Source organism: Bubalus bubalis, chromosome 17, assembly GCF_019923935.1.
Source record: "Bubalus bubalis isolate 160015118507 breed Murrah chromosome 17, NDDB_SH_1, whole genome shotgun sequence".
Taxonomy (NCBI): Eukaryota; Metazoa; Chordata; class Mammalia; order Artiodactyla; family Bovidae; genus Bubalus; species Bubalus bubalis.
The window spans coordinates 33,137,315-33,143,314 of record NC_059173.1 but is presented as its reverse complement, the minus strand read 5'-3'; positions in this window follow the sequence as shown (position 1 = coordinate 33,143,314).

The following is a 6,000-nucleotide window of genomic DNA, read 5'->3' as shown; positions in this document are numbered from 1 at the left end:
GTGACCCCAGACTGAGCACCAGGCCTGAAACACAGGCAACTCTCAGTAGACGTTTGTTGATAAAGAAATGGCCCTTTGGATTTAGCATCTGTGCTCAGCAGAACCATGCATCTCACTTGCAATAAATGATTGCAAAAAAATATATGATTTGTGGGCACATGGCAGAGGTATCTGCCTCCCACCCAAAATAAAAATTACTGTGTTACCATCAGTCACAAAGCTCCACTTCTGGAAATTTTCTGCAGGTCAAATAAGATTTTGATGTCTGATGTTTGATGTCTGTTAAATAGAGAAAATAATGAGTAAATATTTTAGCCAGGAATTGCAGCTAGGTAGGGCTAAGATAAATGTGAATGTGATAGAAAACATATTTGACAAAGATACCTACAGAGAGAAAGAAACCCCAGAATGTGAAGTTGGATCAAAGGTAGCTCTGACTGCCTTTAAAATTTATTTAAGAATCCCTCTTGACTTTCAAATGACTCTGTCTTCAACTAGAAATCTCCTCCAGCTTAAAGGATTCTTATATTAGTCAGAGTTCTCCAGGGAAATAGAACCAATAGCATATTGCTTCTGGAGAGGGCAATGGCAACCCACTCCAGTACTCTTGCCTGGAAAATCCCATAGACAGAGGAGCCTGGTAGGTTGCAGTCGCTAGGAGTCATGGAGTCGCTAGGAGTCAGACACGGCTGAGTGACTTCACTTTCACTTCTCACTTTCATGCATCGGAGAAGGAAATGGCAACCCACTGTGGTGTTCTTGCCTGGAAGATCCCAGGGACAGGGGAGCCTGGTGGGCTGCCGTCTTTAGGGTCACACAGAGTTGGACATGACTGAAGCAACTTAGCAGCAGCAGCAGCAGCATATTGCTTCTCAGGGAGAGAGAGAGATTTATTTTGAGGACTTGGAACACATGGCTATGGAAGCCATGAAGCCCCTTAATCTGCCATCTGCAAGCTGGAGATCCGGGAAAGTTCAAGGTGTAACTCTAGTCTGAGTCCCAAGGTCTGAGAACCAGGAGCCAGTGGAATAAACCCCAGGCCAAGGCAAGGGAGTACTGATGTCCCAGCTCAAGCAGATAGGCAGGAAGGGACCAAGCCCTCCCTCCTACCACTCTGTGTTCTATGCAGGCCCTCCAGAGATTGGATGATGCCCACCCTCATTGAGGAGGGTAATTTACTTTACTGAGCCACCAATTCAAATGCGAATCTTGCCAGAAACATCCTCACAGTCACCCCAGAAATAATGTTTCATCTGGCCACCCCATGGCCCAGCCAAGGTGACTGATGAAATTAACCACCATAACTCCCAAAAGATTAGAGAAGACATTGAATTCTTAAACTATACTGGAACTAGAGGAAAATGTAGCATGCACAATATCCAACATGGATGCTTTAACCCTACCTGGATCTCGCTTTTGTTAACAAGGGGCTCTTCAGAACAGCTCATGGCTCCTAAAGATACACTGTCAGAGTGGACTCCCCAGAATAGACTGCAGTCATAGATGAGGGAATTTCAGTTCCTGGATATTTTACACACAACTCCAGGACCACGTAACTGTGAGTGTTGAGTTTAGATTCCTAAGTTCTGGCTAAAGGAAGCCCAGGGATGTTCTCTCTGCTCAGAGCCCACCCCATACACCTTCACCTTCAAAGAAAAAAAGTACTGACATGTAATGTCCAAGGTAAAGAACAGCAAATCCTGCGAATCCTACCTTCAAACAAAAATCCCAAAGCTGACCTCTAATCACTTCCTCCAACAAGACAATTCAGATCAAAGCTGCAATCATTCCTCTCTTAGATTTTCGTAATACTTTCCATCTTCCTGTTTCTGTCCTTGAACATAATCTAGTCTAATCTCAACACAGAAGCCAGAGTATTCTTTTAAAATATGTCCAGTGCTGTCATTCACCAGCTGAACATCCTCCAATCAATGACCAGCTCAGTTGTGTTCAGGTCAGTCAGTCAGTGGTCTTCGACTTTCTGTAACCCCATGGACTGCAGCACGCCAGATTTCCCTGTCCATCCCCAACTCCCGGAGCCTATTCAAACTCACGTCCATCGCGTCAGTGATGCCATCCAACCATCTCATTCTCTGTCATCCCCTTCTCCTCCCGCCTTCAATCTTTCCCAGCATCAGGGTCTTTTCCAATGAGTCAGTTCTTCACATCAGGTGGCCAAAGTATTGGAGTTTTAACTTCAGCATCAGTCCTTCCAATGAATATTCAGAACTGATTTCCTTTAGGATGGACTGGTTGGATCTCCTTGCAGTCCAAGGGACTCTCAAGAGTCTTCTCCAACACCACAGTTCAAAGGAATCAATTCTTTGACACTCAGCTTTCTTTATAGTTCAACTCTCACATCCATACATGACTACTGGAAAAACCATAGCTATGACTAGATGGACCTTTGTTGGCAAAGTAATGTCTCTGCTTTTGAATATGCTGTCTAGGTTGGTCATAGCTTTTCTTCCAAGGAGCAAGCTTCTTTTAATTTCATGGCTGCAGTCAATATCTGCAGTGATTTTGGAGGCCCAAAAATAAAGTCTGTCACTGTTTCCACTGTTTCCCCATCTATTTCCCATGAAGTGATGGGACCGGATGCCATGATCTTAGTTTTCTGAAAGTGAAAGTGAAATTGCTCAGTCGTGTCCAACTCTTTGGGACCCCATGGACTGTAGCCTACCAGGCTCCTCTATCCATGGGATTTTCCAGGCAATAGTACTGGAGTGGATTGCCATTTCCTTCTCCAGGGGATCTTCCCAACCCAGGGATTGAACCTGGGTCTCCGGCATTGTAGACAGATACTTTACCGTCTGAGCCACCAGGGAAGTCTGAATGTTGAATTTTAAGACAACTTTTTCACTCTCCTCTTTCACTTTCATCACGAAGCTCTTTAGTTCTTCTTCACTTTCTGCCATAAGGGTAGTGTCATCTGAGTGTCTGAAGTTATTGATATTTCTCCTGGCAGTCTTGTTCCAGCTTGTGTTTCATTGAGCCCAGCACTTTGCATGATGTACTCTGCATATAGGGGGCTTCCCAGGTGGCACAGGTGGTAAAGAACCCACCTGCCAAGGCAGGAGATGTAAGAGACCCAAGTTCAATCCCTAGGTTGGGTAGATCCCCTGGTGGAGGGCATGCGATCACTTTAGTATTCTTGCCTGGAGAATCCCGTGGACAGAGAAGCCTGGCAGGCTGTAGTTCACAGGGACCCAAAGAGTTGTACACAACTGAAGTGACTTAGCATGCACACACACATACTCTGCATGTAAGTCAAATAAGCAGAGTGACAATACACAGCCTTAATGTACTCCTTTCCCGATTTGGAACCAGTCGGGTGTTCCATGTCTAGTTCTAATGTTGCTTCTTGACAGCTCATTCAGAGTAAAATCCCAAGTCTATACTAGGTATCCAGGCTCTCTGTATGTGCCCCCCACCTCCTTCCTCTCTAACTCCCTCTCCTAAATTCTCCTCCTAGCTCCCCACACTGGCCTCCTTCCTCTTCCTTGGACACACCAAGTGCTTTCTTGCCACTGATCACTGAACTTGTGGTTCCGATTCTGAATGCTCCATCTGCTCCCTCCCACAGCTGCAAGCTTGGTCCCTTACTTCCATCCAGCCTCACTTGCCCTCCTTGAAGAAAATAGCAACCACCACCTCCCCAGCACTCATAGCCTGTCACCTGCCACTGCCCATCTTCCCACCTAACTGTCTTTTTCTCTGTTCCTTTTATCTGCCCTTACTCATTTACCTGTTCATATGTTTACAGACTGTCCACAAGCCTTAAAGTTCTGATAACTATTTGTTGAATGAATAGAAAGACTACACAAATGCCATCATAGAGCACCAGGCTGGAATGACATTTTTCTAGAGTCTTTCTATTCATTCAACAAATAGTTATCGGAACTTTAGGCTTGTGGACAGTCTGTAAATGTATGAACATGTGTAAGTAAATGTACTATATCCTTCATACTTTATGCCTTCTGAACTCTAATACAAAATTAAAATCCTGAAAAAAAAGGAAAAGAAAAATACCATTGCCTCCATTTCAGTATTATTTACAATCACCCTCTAGTCCCCACTCATACCCACTGCTCTATGAGTGAGCCCCACTGCAGCAATCTGTCAAGGTATCTCTGGGCCTTGGAGCATCTTTCCCTGCTTCATATTTTTTTTTCCTTTGTGACCATCGAATATTAACAACCCACCATGTCCTCAGGGAGCCACCTCTCTCCTCATTTGACTACACAGCCTTGCACAGAAAAGGAACTCAGTGAGTAGATGTAAAGTGACTGGAGGTGGCAGATTGCCAGTCTATGGTAATGAAACAGGCCTCCTGTTCCTCCAAGGCAGTGTGGGCATTTCACTGGGGCTTCCAGGAGACCTTCCACCAAAGCCTTAACACAAAATTGCTGTTGAAGAGGCTGAGATACAGTGGCATGGGTTTAGATACAGTGGCATGGGTTTAGAACCAGGGCAGGTGGTTTGGAGGCAGAACCTAGCAATACTTTGAGATCGTTTATTAATGAATCTGTCTGAATCACTTATCCAACTAAGAATATGCCATTAGGCTTTGTATTTGTCATGCTAATGAGATGCTAATTGTAAGAAACAGGAATAAATAAATTCTGCAAATTAGTGTATACCAGAAAACATTTGCCCTCTTGTCCTCACAATGATTACCCTGACCCAAAGAAGTAAGTCCTAGAACAGAGGTGTATGATCATTTGCATGGAAAGAAAGCACACAATGTTCAGCTAACTTTCTCAGAAGTGCCTGCTTCTGCTTATCATCTGGATATTTGATGTTTGCAAAGGCTATTGCAAAATATAGCTTTTTTATATGTTACAAAAAGGCGGCTCTTGGAGAAGAATTCAGAAATACTCTGAAATACAAATAAACACACTCTATTTACAGACTTGCTGTTCAAGATTATGTCCATAGGTAACACACTATAAAGCTGAGTGCTGAAGAATTGATGTTTTTGAACTGTGGTGTTGGAAAAGACTTTCGAGAGTCCCTTGGACTTCAAGGAGATCCAACCAGTCCATCCTAAAGGAAATCAGTCCTGAATATTCATTGGAAGGACTGATGCTAAAGCTGAAACTCCGATACTTTGGCCACCTGATGCGAATAACTGACTCATTTGAAAAGACCCTGATGCTGGGAAAGATCGAAAGTGGGAGGAGAAGGAGACAACAGAGGATGAGATGGCTGGATGGCATCACCGACTCAATGGACCATGAGTTTGAGTAAACTCTGGGAGTTGGTGATGGACAGGGAGGCCTGGCATGCTGCAGTCCATAGGGGTCACAAAGAGTCAGACATGACTGAGTGACTGAACTGAAATGAACACACTTGTGTTCATTTTTTTTTTTTTTTTTTTTTTTGGGTACCAAATTACTTTATTTGAAGGAATGGTACTAAAGAAAGAACTTAAGTAGATGTTTTGTTACAACTTATAGAAAAGATGAAGGTAACCCAAATATGCATGCACTGCCTTGGTGACCAGGGAAGTCACCCCTGTGGCTGTGGGAAACTTGTGTATTTAAAAATCTGTAATCAGTTTGAGTACTGATGGGAATGTAAATGGGTACAGCTACTGTGAAGAATAGTATGGAGGTTCCTTAAAAAACTAAAAGCAGAGCTACCATATGATCCAGCAATCCCACTCCTGGGCATGTATCTGGTGAAAGTGAAAGTGAAAGTCGCTCAGTGGTGTCCTACTCTTTGTGACCCCATGGACTATACAATCCATGGAATTCTCCAGGCCAGAATACTGAAGTGGGTAACCATCCCTTCTCCAGGGGATCTTCCCAACCCAGGGATCAAACCCAGGTCTCCTGCATTGCAGGCGGATTCTTTACCAGCTGAGCCACAAGGGAAGCCCAAGAATACTGGAGTTGGTATACTATCCCTTCTCCAGCAGATCTTCCCGACTCAGGAGTTAAACTGGGGTCTCCCGCATTTCAGGCAGATTCTTTACCAGCAGAGCTATCAAGG